The sequence below is a fragment of the Sturnira hondurensis genome, unplaced genomic scaffold, assembly GCF_014824575.4.
Source record: "Sturnira hondurensis isolate 20B ecotype Veracruz unplaced genomic scaffold, ASM1482457v3 Scaffold0003693, whole genome shotgun sequence".
NCBI classification, from domain to species: Eukaryota; Metazoa; Chordata; class Mammalia; order Chiroptera; family Phyllostomidae; genus Sturnira; species Sturnira hondurensis.
Genome location: NW_028076324.1, coordinates 8,385,886 through 8,399,673, shown reverse-complemented (window position 1 = coordinate 8,399,673; position 13,788 = coordinate 8,385,886). Strand labels below are relative to the sequence as shown.

Sequence of the window (13,788 nt, the reverse complement as noted above, 5' to 3'; positions counted from 1 at the left end):
GAAACCTGCCAGGGGCCCCTTTCTTCAGGATTGACAGGTTAAAGCCACCTGCCATCCCACCTGCACAGCCCACAGGCCCCTGTGCCCCCCACGTTCTTCAGGACTGCCCTTCACCCCAGCCCTGTGCCAGCCAGCCCTTGAGATTGACAGCAGGCTCCTGCCTGGAAAGGGGATTTACCTTTCAGGACGGAGAGCAGCTCTGGAAGCTGAGTGCAGCATTCCCTCTGCTTTCTGCAGGGCGTACCGGCCAAGTGGGGAACATCGCGGTCATCCTCAGGACCTTGGGAACCTCTGGCACTGAGTGGGGATAGGGCAGGACTGCTGTAGGGCCTCGCAGTGCCCAGGACGGCCCCCGATGGAGAGCAGTTGCTCCAAATTAGGCAGTGAGGGGGCTCAGATTCTAGAGGGAGGGAGGGCAGCATTTGTACGCAAGATGTGTCGGTTGTCCAGACCCTTGGAAGAGTGCTGGAAGCTCTGATCTAGAGAAGTAGGTTGTGACTTGCTGGCTTCCTGCCCAGACGTGACGTCCTGGGTTGGCCGGGGCTGGTTCCTCAGCTCCTCACTGGTACTGGGCTCTACAGGGTCCAGAGCAGCCCGGTTCCTCCAGGCCTGCCCTGCTTTATCAGGGATCCATCATTATCTCCCTAAACCAGTTTCATGGCTGTGTTTTTGGCGGTTTTGAAAATCCAGGTTTGGGAGCTAAGGTCCTGGTCACTTGTGTCCCTGCCCACCATCCACCGCTTCAGATCTGTTGAACCTTTTTCAAATTATAAGGAAAACAGAAACCACCAGGAAATGAATGAAGGAAGACCCTCAAGTACTCTTGGTTTGAGATCGTGGTTATGCCTTCCCTTTTCAAGGTGACAGATGACACAGCTGAAGTCTGCAGCTGAGGACCAACCTGCATTACAGTTCTGGCTCCAAGCCAAGCCTGCGCTGACCCTGTGCCTGGCCCGTAGGAATGCAGTGGGGTTCCCAAGTGTCAGTCCCATTTCAGGCCAGGCTTCTGGGTAGGCTTCAGGCTCACCCAGCTCTGGGGTCTGCCTGGTCCCCTCCACATCACCTCGCTCTGCAGGTTGCTCCCTTAGCCCTGGAATGAATGGTGTGCAGAAAGCCCTGAGCCCCTCCTGGGGGCAGGCCCAGGGAAGGCTATTGGAACTGCCGTGCAGGCAAAACACACGAGATTCCTGCCATTTAGGCTCTTGTCTCTCCTGGGGAGGCTTGACTTTGAACCATATGATGCCAGTGGGCACAGGGTCTCTTCAGGGGGTGGCGGTCTCTTCAGGGGTATTCAAAGATAGTACAGTGTCCTGGGGTCGTACAGTGTGATTGTTGCACGCCCTGTCAATATCCTGAAAGGCTCTGAGTTGGACACTTGAAAAGGGTGAATTTTATACTATGTGAACTATATCTCAGTTTTAAGAAGGTCACATGGACAGCGAACCTCACAGGTTGCAGTGTGTGGTGCCCACCACAGGAGGGAGCGTGAGTCCTTCCTCAGGGCATTGCTGATGACCACTGTGGTAGATGGTGCCCCTTCTCTCTAGTGACTTGTTTCTCCCACACAGCACCTGGGATTTTCTACCCAGAGTGTTCGTTATTTGTGCCTGAGGTTTATCTGCCCTGCCTCTTGGCAGTTCCCAAGGGCAGGGTCTTCTGGGGTCTGCAGGCTGCTGCACACCCTGCTGTTGCCATCTTGAAATTTGTGCTGATTTTTGAACCAGGGGTCCCACTGCTTTATTTTTTCCCTGGCTCTGAAAATTCTTTAGCAGGCCCTGTGGGGCTTGGCATTCACTCCAATGGGAAGCGAAAGTCCGGCGTCTTGTCTGGCTGAGCAAGCTGTGAAGGTCATGGGGACAGCCTGGTGCAGCTGGTAGGGCTCTCAGTCTGCCACCTCGTGGCCCCAGGGAGGGAGCTGCAGGGAGGGAGCCTTTGTCCGGGCTGGTCTGGGCCAAGGGCAGCAGGGGTGGAGGTTACCTCACTGCTCAAGTCCAAGTCCAAGGGCTCAAGGACAGCAGCCAGCAGCTGGTGTTCAAGGGCTGGGGATGGGGAGATTTGCAGTTGGTAGATGTGGGGGCAGAGAATGAGAAACCCTTTTTAAATGATTCATGAGACACCCATGTTCACAGCAGCACAGCTTACAGCAGCGGAAAGGTGGGAACGGCCCACATGTCCACCAGTGGATGATGGATAAACAGTGCACCCACCCACACAGTGGAATATTGCTCAGCCACAAAAAGGAGTAAAGACAGTTACATCGCAGGTAGACCTTGAATTCACAGTGTTCAGTGAGAGTGGCCAGACCCAAAAGGCCACACACTGTGTGACTCACTGTGCATTCAGTCTGTGTGATTTTATGTGACGTGTCCAGAACAGGCAAAGCCTCAGAGACAGGAAGGGTGTTAGTAGTTGCCAAAGGCTGGGAAGTGGCTGCTGATTGATGGTGACAGGATGTCCTTTAAGGGTGATGAAAATGTCCTAAAACTTAATTTGGGGACAGTCACACAACCTTGTGAATATAGTAAAAACCACTGAGTCATGCATTTCAAATGGGTGAATTGTGTGGCATGAAAATGGTGTCTCAGTAAGACGGTCTAAAAATGGTGCCTCATTTATTAGTCACTCTTTCCTGCTTTTGATGACGTCCCTTAATCATGAAAGGAGCTGTGGTCTGGGGAACTGGGTGAAGAGCTGGTTTTGCAGTTTCTTGTGAGTCTTTAATTGGTTCAAAAATAAAAAGTCGAAGGATTATATGCACAAAACCAGCTCTGGTTCCTGCGAGGTTGAGGCAAGTCGTGGCCTCCAGGGCAAAGGGCATGTTGCTACAGCCCTTTCATCCCTCATCTCTTCCGGCCACTGCTGCTTGGCCAGGCCGTCCCCAGGTGCCCCTTTTGCCTCAGTGTCCCAGCAGTTCCTGTCCTAAGTGGCGTCCTGGAAGAGCAGATCCTCCTGGGTTCCATTCTAGCAGCTCCAAGATCCCAAAGGGCTTAGGGAATTCCTGGGGCAGTGCCGCCACCTGCAGGTGAATGTGGGGACTTCAGTATTCCTCATCCTGGCTTTTTACTGGTAACAAATTAGCCTCAACTCAGAAAGAAACCAGCACATAAAATTTTTCATTGAGTTATTTTATTAAATACATTTTTTACTTTAGAATAGTTTTAGATTTTTAGAAGAGTTTCAAAGATAGTACGGTGAGCCCCTGTCTACCCATCTCCCAGTTTTCCAAGGGTCACGTCTTCTGTAGTCACGGCATGTTTGTGGCAATTGAGGGACAGACATGGGCACATTTGTGTGCACCAGCCCCACTCTCTGTTCGGGTTTCCCTAGGTCCCTCTCCGTCTGCCCTGGGCCCCGCCCAGGACCCCAGGATGCAGTCAGTTCTCACAGTGTCTTCAGGCAGACCTGGGTCCCCTGGGGCAGGGGCTGCCTCAGTCCCCCCTTCTTCCTCCCAGGGGATCATGAGGTTCATATGATGCAGGTGAACGTCTTTTATAAACTCTAAGAGTTTCCAAAGTCCTGTAAACATCCAGGCCTCTCATTTAACTTAGTTTTGAAACATGCAGAAATTTACCAGGGGTAATGCCATAAATCTCTAATTGCATTCTTCAGTCTGCTCTGTCTGCATCTTGAAGAACCGTCTGTGCTGTCCCCAGTGTCTGGCCGAGTAACCGAGAGGCAGAACTCCCAGCACTACTTTTACCATTGTCTCCTCGTGAGCTTGTGCCGACACCTGCAGGAACACCGAGTTGCTGGCCACATGATGCTCACGAAAGCCTTATGTTTTTCTTCCAGGGAGCAGACATTTGGTTCCTGGTACCTCGGCACCGAAGACCCCAGGCCTTGCTCACAGGTGAGTGTCAGGGTTTTTTCTTCTCTCCATTTGCACAGTTCGCGTGGGTGTTGGGTTGGCCTCTCTGAGCCAGGACGAGAATTAAGATGTTGGTTTGCTGTTGGGGCCGGTGTCCTCCCTACGCACGCCACAGTCTTCTCTGAGGGTTTGTCCTTTCCGCCAAGAGCGCGTGGCAGCAACAGGGAGGGTCTTCTGCTCTGGGACCCCAGGTGCCCAGCGCACCCCGGACAGGGCCCAGGTGGGTGCGTGTGAGCTCTTGGGCCTGCTTTCAGCTTCGCCGTTGCCTGGAGCAGAGACCTGTCACCCGCCCTGGCAGGTGGGGCTGCCCTGCAGTGGCTTCCGAAGGTTCCTTTTTAACACGTTGTTAGGACAGAACTAAGGCTCAGGCCCTGTTCTGTTAGCTCCTGTCCGTTTCTCCCTGGCCTCATTCCCTGAAGGGTTCTGAGTAGCTCTTGCGATGCTGGGAGAGAAAATGGTATGAAAATGGCTGGGGCTGTTCCAGCTCTGTGCCGCCTGGCCTGGTGTGGTTCCTGCCCAGGGCGGGGCCCCCACTCCTTGCTCCTTGTTCCGTGAATGTCTTTGCTACACTCATGGAGTTTTCTCTGTTGTGTGACATTTAGAATCAACTTCCGTGTTCTAACAATTCTGATGGAATTTGGATTAGGACTGTGTTTATGGATAAACTTCAGGGAGATCTGCTGTCTTTATAATGCTGGCTATTCCTATTCAGTGTTTGTATTTGTGTAAAAGAAAAAGTGATAGAAAAGGAGGTAGACCCCAAAGGCAGCACATTACGTGAGTCCATTCAGGTGAAATTTCTAGAGGGAGCAAATGTGTACTGGTTGCAGGGCCAGGTGGGAAGGTGGCGAACGTGAATGAGCACCAGGAATCTGACGGGCCGAGGGAGGGGTCCAGCGCTGCATGGTGGGACCGGCAGGTGGCTCCGTGCACTCCCCAGGAAATTTTTTTTGAGTTGTGTCCTTCAAAGTAGTGAATTTTACAGAATTAAAGAAGATACATATTTTTTAGCTAAGCTAGACAGAAGAGACCAGAAGGCTGAGGTTGGAGCCCTGCCGTGCACTGGGCTTATTTGGGCTCTGCCAAGGCCCAGAGCAGACCTAGAGCCTGACTCCTGCTTCACAAAGCGGCCGACCTTGGGAGTCTGGGAGTCTGGTGAACCGCAGGGAGTGTGGGGAGGCTGCGGCCGGGCGCAGCACTGGACGGGCCTGTGTCAGCGCCACACCCACTTCCTGCAAATAGAAAGTGAGAGACAAGTGCAAGGGCACAGCGCCACCCAGACCCCCGCCCGCCAGGACCCTTGTGGGTGTCTGGTGGGTGTCCTCTTATTCTGATCTCCGTGAACTGCACTCACATAATGATTTTAGATAAGTAGGTTTTTTTCTTTAATGAGCTCATCTCACTCGATGGGCATTTTTCCTCACCAGTAAAGCTAGATTTCCATCTTTTCTGACATTGGCTTAACATTCCACCTATACATGAATTGTAATTTATTTCTTTAAAATTATTTTATAATGGATTTGACTGGTGTCTTCTTGGTAGGCTTCTGTGGGTGTTTATTTTCTTTTCCTGTTTTTTTTCTCTGATCTGGGATGAACGCCCTTGTGCAAACTTTGTACAACTGCGGTTGTTATTTGGGATATGTTCCTACTGTAAGTAGGTGTGTGTGTCTGTCTGTGTGTCCATCTGTTTAAATCAAGGTGTTTTCATTTACATTTCTGACTTTTCAGCCACAAGGACCCCCAGAAATGCACTGTGTTCATTCTTAGGGCGCTTTTCCTAGTTCCCTACTACAGTTTTCACGTCTTTACCAGTCTGACCAGCTGGGCCACTTGCTGTTGTGTGTGGGTCGCCTGCGTTGTCCGTGGATTCAGCATTTGCTCTCAGGAGCGTCTGCTGCGGGTGGCCTGGCTGTGTTTGTGTTGGGGGTTTCTCTCTCATAAATCTGCGTGAGCTCCTCACGCATATCTGCTTGGTGCCTGTCACTCACACACTTTTCTGAGCGTGTCTTCCCACTTGGCCTGTGGTAGTTCACCATAGGCACACGAGTGTTCTTCTTTGCATTTGGGGGGCGTTCTTCGATTTCAGGATCATAAAAACAACCCACCTGCATTGTGTCCTGGTCACGCATGTTGCACTGAACTCCCTGAGCTGTTTGACGGTCATCTGTGTTCATGGGCCTCCCTGTGGTTTTCCTTCCCTGTGGGGGAAATGGAGATGTCTGGGGACGTCTGTGGTTGTCACAGCTGGGGGCATCCCTGGTGCCAAGTGGGTGGGATATAGGGCCACTGCTCAGCACCCCACAGTGCCCAGGAGGCCTCCCCGGAGAATGATCAGATCCCGACGTCTCCAGTGCTGAAGGGGGGAACGCTGCCCCATCCTGCCTCGGGTCTGAAGGGACCCATGCGTCTTCGTCTTTGTTACAGACCCGAATCTGTGTCATCACCACAGGGGGAGAGTCTGCTAATTACATTTCATATGTGCCACCAAGGGCTTTTCTAAGGAAGGAACTTTGGGAACGTCATCTGGGGACAGAATGTTCTGCTGTCTGGTGCGGTGAGTGCGCAAGCCTCACTCCCGCGTGTTGGCGGGACATCAGAGTCACCGGGCACTCCAAACGCTCATTTTTTGGCTTTGATCCCTTTACATACAACTGAAGGTGGATTCTGCCCCTCAGGGGACACTAGGCCACACCTGGGGACATCTTTTTTTGGTCACAACTGGGCATGCTCTTGGCATGTAGTGGATGGGAGCCAGGGATGCTCTTGGCGCCCGGAGTGCCACGTACATCCCCATGGAGAGTGTCCGCCCCATGGTAGCCGAGGAGGGGCCTTGTTGGGGGGAGTCAGAATTGTCCGCGGAGCCTGCCTACCGCAGGCTGTCTTGAGAGGTTACGAAGAGAACTCCTTGAAGTGGGCAGTGCCAGGCTGTATTATTCTTTAAAACTTTAATAGTCACTTCTCGAGCACATTGTGTTTGCTGGGGGCTGTTAGCTGTCCACAGGCACCCTCACATTCAGTTCCCCATAGCACCAGGGTCCGAGGGTCCAGATTAAGGGTCCAAGACGTGCAAGACTCTGACCAGGGTCTCCTACTACTGAGCGGCCACATCTGGAGAGCTGGCGTGTTATTGAGGAAGGGCCACTGCTACCCATCCTGGAGGCAGGGCCAGTGCTCTCATCTGCTCCTCTGAGTTTCTGCAGACGCCAGTGAATGGTGAGGTTGGCCCCAGGGTGTCTGAGGCTAGGGAACGTGTGCAGGGGGGCTGCAGTTCCCTCTGGAGGCCACTAGGGGGCAGAGAAGCCCCATAGAATCAGACTGGGCCTTGAGCCAGCTGGCCATGGACATTCAGGTGGATGTAAGTAAGTACCGAGACATCTTCAGTCAACCTCTTGTCCCTATTGGATTCCTGTAACCACCCATCCCTGTTCTCTGAGACATTCCGGCTCAGCACTGAGAGTCCCATAGTCACCCTGTCCCAGGAGACCCCGTCTCACAGACACAGAGCCCTCCATCTGTTGGTGTAGGAGAGAGGCAGAAAACACGGGCTTCACAACCATGGGGCCTGGGGGTGTCTGCACCCCCCAGACGCACCCTGTGCCTGGGCATGGCGCAGAGGCTGTGTCAGGGAAGCGAAAGAGGCAGGGTCGGGGGTGGCAGCCCGGCCGCTGCTTTCCCAGCCACTAACACTGAAGTGCTGGCCACGTGGGGCCTCTGCAGGCCAGGCCCGTGCAGCCCTCCTTTGGGACTCACTGAAACGACACCAGTCATCTGAAGTCCTCTCAGGCCTCCTGAGTGTGGAATCTGCTCAGTGTCCCCCCGTGGCACCCTTGGGCACGTGTCATGCCTCTGACTACAGTTATCTGGGTAGTTACAGTTTGGCCTGGCTGGGCTCATGGTGACCCTCTCAGAGATTTTCATGCATTCCCTCAGCAAGGATTTCCAAACACCTGCTTGGGCCAGGCTCTGGAGAAACGGCAGTGGCCAGGACAACCAAAGCCCCTGGCTCTCCGGGAGCTGACGTTCTAGCAAGAATCGTGGGCCTGCTGGTGTGGCTCCTCACATGCTCTGTCCTTGGATGTGTTATGTTTCCAGTGGATGGAACCTGCTATTGTCTTGAAATTTGGGGGGGGCGGGGGCTGAGGGCACAGCCAGCCGATTCCTGCCTCCTGGAACAGCGAGCGAGAGTCCCTACTGCAGGGCAGCTGTGTAGTGCCAGGGATTTCCCAGGGACCCGCTGAGTGCACAGCCATTCAGCTTGGGGGGTGACGCTGAGTTTGAGCTGAGCACGGGGTCCAGAGCTGCAGTTTCTAAGATGGTGGCCACTGGCCACGGTGGGCTACCGAGCACCTGAAATGGGGTTGGGGGTGGAGATGATTATGTTTTGCATACATTGGTTTAAATGAGTGGTTCTTTTTTTTTTTAAGATTTTATTTATTTATTTTTAAACAGAAGGGAGAGGGAGAGAAACATCAGTGTGTGGTTGCCTCTCATGCCCCCCCCCGCCCCCCACTGGGGACCTGGCCCACAACCCAGGCACATGCCCTGACTGGGAATCGAACCAGCAACCCTTTTATTCCCAGGCCGGCATTCAATCCACTAAGCCACACCAGCCAGGTCTAAATCAGTGATTTTTAAGGATTCTAAATCAGGATCATCGAGAGTGACCCTGCCTCCAGGGGGCACTAGGCGAAGTCTGGGAAATCTGTGGTTGTCAAGACGGGGGTGGGGTGGGGGGGGTGCTCCAGGCACTGAGTGAGCGGGGCCAGGCGTGCAGCTCTCATCCCACAGCGCCCAGGATGGGCCCCCACAGAGACGACCCAGCCTCGGTGTCAGCAGTGCCGAGGGGGCACCTCGGCCCAGGGCAGGCGTTTCTGCAGCTGTCTCACTCGCTGTGTGGGGTACGGAATAGCTTAATCACTTCCCAACAGCAGAGTCCCTCAGGGAGTTTCTGAACATTTCTCTGGGAGTTTTCTGAGAGTTTCTGACCATTTCTGCTGAAAGCATTGCCAGGAGCTTTTATCTTAAGAGAGTGGCCCTTGTGCGGGGAGCAAACCAGAGTGCTCCTCTTTCCCCCACAGGCTCTCAGTCTGTCCTGGGTGTGTCGAAATGCACATTGTTGTCCGTTCCTTCCGTGGACACATTGTTCTCCTGAAAGGCCTGCCAAGGTAGAGTCAAGACCTATCATGTTCTGCTTGTGGAAGGTTAGGGGCTGTGCCTGCCGCCTTTCCAGCAGAAAACGTGCGCAGCGTATGTGTAGGTACGGGGCTCCTCCCCCAGCCCCTCCCTCAGCCCTCGGCCTCTCCTTGATTCCAGAAACCAAGCCGTACAGTGCTTTCCCAGGCAGTCCAGCCCAGACACGAGCTCAACCCCCTACAGCAGGGTCTCTCCTAGGGGTGACGTTGCCCCCAGGGGACACTGGGCCGTGGCTGGGATACCTGTGGTTGTCAGGATTTGGGGGTGCACCTGGCATCAAGTAGGTAGAGCCAAGGCTGTGGCTTAGCACCCCAGTGTCCAGAATGGCTGCACCCCAGGGAATGACCTGGCCCCAATGTCAGCATTGCCGAGGGAGAACCCGGCTCTGTGAGACTCTTGCCTCCAAGGGTGACTCAAGACCACTGCCTTTATTCGCTGCTTTGTGTTATCCCTACCGTTCTCACCCACACCGGAGTAAGTAGGACCCATTCTTTTGGACCCTGCAGGCTGAGCTGTCTCAGCTAGTCTTCTAGTGGGTTGGTTAGTGCTACCTGCTTTTATGGCTTTGAAAATTGAGGCCCAGAGAAGTTCAGGTCCGAGGGCACGGAAGAGGGGAGTCCACCAGTGGGGCAATCAGAACTGGAAGAGCCCACTGGCAACAAAGGCATGCAGACCCGCAGCTGCTGCAGGCACGTGCTCTCGTTGCCAGGCAACCACTTGAACAGTCAGCCTCAGGGCAGGGGATGATGTATGCATGCAGTCATCAGAGAGTCATTGGACCCAAAACACAGGGATGACTGTCACAAATGACAAGCAGGTGGTGCGGACAGGGGAGCTGTGATGAGTCCAGCGAGGGGCTCATTTAGGGCAGGCAGAAGGGACCCCCACATCCTCCCAAGAGCATTCCCAGCCCCACACTGTGCCTCCCTGACTCCTGGTGAGCTGGCAGGCACTGAGGATGTCAGCCTTGGCTCCTTACTCTCTCCCCACCACTTTGTTCTTTTAGTCAGCAGATACCTGTGTGCCTGGAGAGGGCCTAGGGGGGCTATGCTTAGGAGTTGGGGGCTGGGGGGAGGGACTTGAGAGGCTGAAGGCTCCTGAGCCACCATTAGCCTGGTGGAGGCCTGAACAGGTGCACAAATGCAGGGCCCGCAGGGAACTGGTGTGTGAGGAGCATGCCACAGATTAAAATACCAGTTGTCTCTAGTTGCCATTGGTGTCTCCAAATTCAGATGTTAAAACCTCACCCCCAGTGTGACAGTCATTGGAGGTGGGGCCTTTGGGAGGTATGATAGTATGATTAATAATAAGTACGTATTTTTGTCTTCATCCACGGTTCCTGACCTACGGCTCCCCACATGCTTGGAGTTTCCTGAGTGACGGGAGCACCCCTAAATGTGAAAGTGATGGTAAAACCCAGGCTCTCTGCTGTGCCGTCACACACGAAGCGTGTTCTCTCGCTGTTGCTGCGTTACGAGTCACCACAGACAGAGCAGCTGAGGCCACCCCCGTCCGTCAGCTCCCATTCTGCAGGTCGGAAGTGCGGGCGCAGCCTGGCTGGGCCTCTGCTCAGCCTCTCCGGGGGCTCGGCCAGGGTGGAGTTCTCCGCTGGGGCTCGCCTGGGAAAGGACCCACTCAGGTGCAGTCAGGTCGTCAGCAGGATCCAGCTCCTTCCAGTCGCCCTGCCAGCCTTCAGCTAGAGATGACCTGGTTTTCAGGACCTGTCCCAGCCACATGGTTCCCTTCACAGACCCCCTCACACTTCCAGTCTCTCACTTCGGGAAGGGCTCACCCGATTCGACAGGGCCTACCCAGGCAAGTTCCCCTTTTGACCTTCACTCAAGGTCAGCTGGTTTGGGACTTTCACTACATCCTCCAAATCCTTTCCTGCAAAATAACCTAACCACGGGTGTCTTCGCACACTCACAGGTCCTGTGTGCACTCGAGAGTTCTCCTGCAGGCGTTTGGGGGACCTTAGGAGCCTGCTGGACACACGGGGGGTATAGTCACAGTCAGGGGGGTTCAGCCAAGCACTGAGCCCCCACTCAGGCAAGCAGGGGCCATCTCTGCCCTCCTCTCTGCCCTCTGCCCCTCCCTGTGGGATGTATTGCCAGGTCTGTGGGGGGAGGGCCAGGGTTGGGGGAGAAAGGAGGTGTTTGGAGAATCCCCAACATGGTTTGGCCCATTAACACCTAAATATGCCTATGGCTTCACCTAATGTATTTTTAAAAACCTTTATTTTCAAATAATTACAAGGAAAATTGCAAAAATTGTTCAGGGGGTCCAAGGGCGCCCTTCCCAGCTTCCTCCTGTGGTGGCATCTAGTGTAACCGGAGGACAAGACCAGGAAGTTGGCAGAGGGACCGCGTGTGTTCAGAGGTCCCCGCTGCCTGTCACCTGTGCAGGTTGGGCTCTGCCCGAGTTCTGAGTATGCAGGGTCACCTCACAGAAAGTGGAGAGAATGCTTCTTAGCAGTGTGTGTGAACACACTTAACATTACTGAGCTGTACACGTAAAATAGGTAGGTTAACATCTTTTTATGTTATGTGTATTTTTTTTTACCACAATAAAAAGAGCGGGGGGAGAGGCAGGCACCAGACACAGTAGCAGGCCCTCCCTAACTGGTTTTGGAGAAGGCAGGCAAACCCTCGTGAACTGCCTGCGCAGGAGACCATGTGGCCTCTAGGAGCTGAGAGCGATCCCCAGCCCTCAGCCAGCTAGAAAACGGGGACCCCGGTCCCATAGCTGCAGGCGAATGAATTTTGCTGACCCCTTGAACGAGCTTGGAGGGGACCCCAAGTTCTAGGTGAGAACTCCACCAGCCAGTCCCTTGATTTCAAGCCTCTGAGCCCCCAGTTCAGTTGCGCTCCAGTCCCTAACACAGAAACTGTGAGACGACAAAGGGGTGTGTTTTAAACTGCTCAGTCCGTGACGACCTGTTACGCTGCAGTAGCTGACATTGTACCTACCATGCTGCTTCGGACACGCTCTTTCTGGAACCCACTGCGACCCTGCAGATTAGAGCTGGTTATCTCTGTTTTCCAGGTGAGAAAACAGCAGCAGAGAGAGGCTAGGTAACTTTCCCAGGGCCACAAGGTAACTGTTTTGTGATATTCAAATTAACTAACAGTCACCAGGCCCAGATCAGGAATCTGGCTCCTTAAGTCCAGGGATCCCATCCAGCCTCCTGCTGGATGTTTGATGAGTGAGTGAGAGAAGGAACAAATACTCACCTGACCTTTGGAACGGAGAGATGAGCCTGTGCCGGGGACCAGTTTCACGCCGGGGACAGTGAATGGAACCTCAAGGATGTAATCATCACACACCAAAAGGAGTGATGATCACATGGGACTCCCCTGGCTGAGTCACGGCAAGCCGTGATCTGAGCTCATGAGCCTCCTGGAATTCGACACCCTGTTCCCTGGTACCCTGACTAATGTCCCAGCTGACTCAGAGCCCTGCTCGGATGAGAGGCCAGCTCCCGGAGCCAGGCGCCCTCTCATCTGAGAAACTGGCAAAGTCAGGGTGGTGGGAGGGATAGCCAGCCAGGCCTGGGTTGGGGTTTGTGGCCCCTGGGCTGCAGCTGTGAGGACGGGCACACGGTGGGCAGGAAGAGGGGGCCACACCTGCTGGTGTTCCCAGCAAGCCATTCCAGGTCTCCTGCTCCCCACTGGGGCCACTCACTCTCTGTGGGGGCCCGTCCCAGGCACTGGGGGGTAGTGAGCAGCATCCCTGGCCCCCACCCTCTCAAGGCCAGGAGCCCCCACAGTGTGACAATCACAGATGTCCCCAGACATTACCCAGTGCCCTCTTGGCCAAGTAACCGGATGGTGACAGCACTGTCTGAGCTGGAGCAGTGCTCACCGAGGAGCTCTGTCCAGGAGTCCGGGAGGTCTTCCTGGAGGAAGCTGTGTCTGAGTTGAGGCTGACATGCCCTGGAACCAACGAGGGCAAATGGGCCCTCCAGGCGGCAGAGGAGCAGAGCTAGTGAGCGAGCGAGAGCCCACGGGCAGAGATGGCACTTCATTCCCAGGGCAGCAGGGGCTGCAGAAGCTCCAGCCCCACTCCTGGCAACAACCGATTGACCCCTCGTTTTACAGATTAGGCACCCGGAACCTTGAAGGTATGGGTGGGCTCAGCTCTCAGCAGGTCTCAGGACTGTTCTCACAAGGCCACTGGCCATGCCGGTTTGGGGGTGTGGTTTGGGGGTGCATGTAGGCCCTGGGGCCCTGCCCAGGAAGTAGCACCCACCGCAGTGTCTCCCAGCTCCCAGACCCCTGCTCAGGCAGGGCCTCCTGCTGCCCTGTTCCCATTTGGTGAAATTGGGATGATAACTGCCTTCACCCTTCCTGACAGCACCGGGGGTCATCCGGCATCTCTGGTATCTGTAGAAAGGCTGGGAGTCAGTAAGTGACCCCAGGACCCTCAACAGGTTGGCGGCAAGCCCTGGACCCCTGATCACAGGCCCAACATTCTTGCCCTTGACTGAGGATAAGAAAGAAGTAGCTGAATCACAGGACAGAATATGTCCAGGCTCAGAGCCCATCCCCCGGGGAGTGACCGGCAGGAGTCCTCCAGGAAGGACGGCCGCAGGCAGCGGCTCTGTGTCCCCAGCTGACCTTGTTTTCCTGCTCCCAGGCAGGAACGGCCTGGCCTGCGGTGTGGACCTCAGCAGGCGCAGCAAACACCCAGGGGACGGAGGGCCTGGGGGCAGGGCTCCTTGCT

The 13,788-nt window shown here is 54.8% G+C and overlaps 1 long non-coding RNA gene across 1 annotated transcript in view; it reads right to left on the bottom strand.

The window, feature by feature from the left end:
• Nucleotides 1–3,789: 3,789 nt before the first annotated feature.
• The window catches only part of LOC118984460 (uncharacterized), a 70,157-nt gene continuing 60,158 nt past the window's right edge, over nt 3,790–13,788 (bottom strand). Inside the window, exon 3 of the long non-coding RNA XR_005065930.1 lies at nt 3,790–3,843. This is a non-coding gene — a long non-coding RNA (uncharacterized LOC118984460). The remainder of the gene's footprint in view (nt 3,844–13,788) is intronic.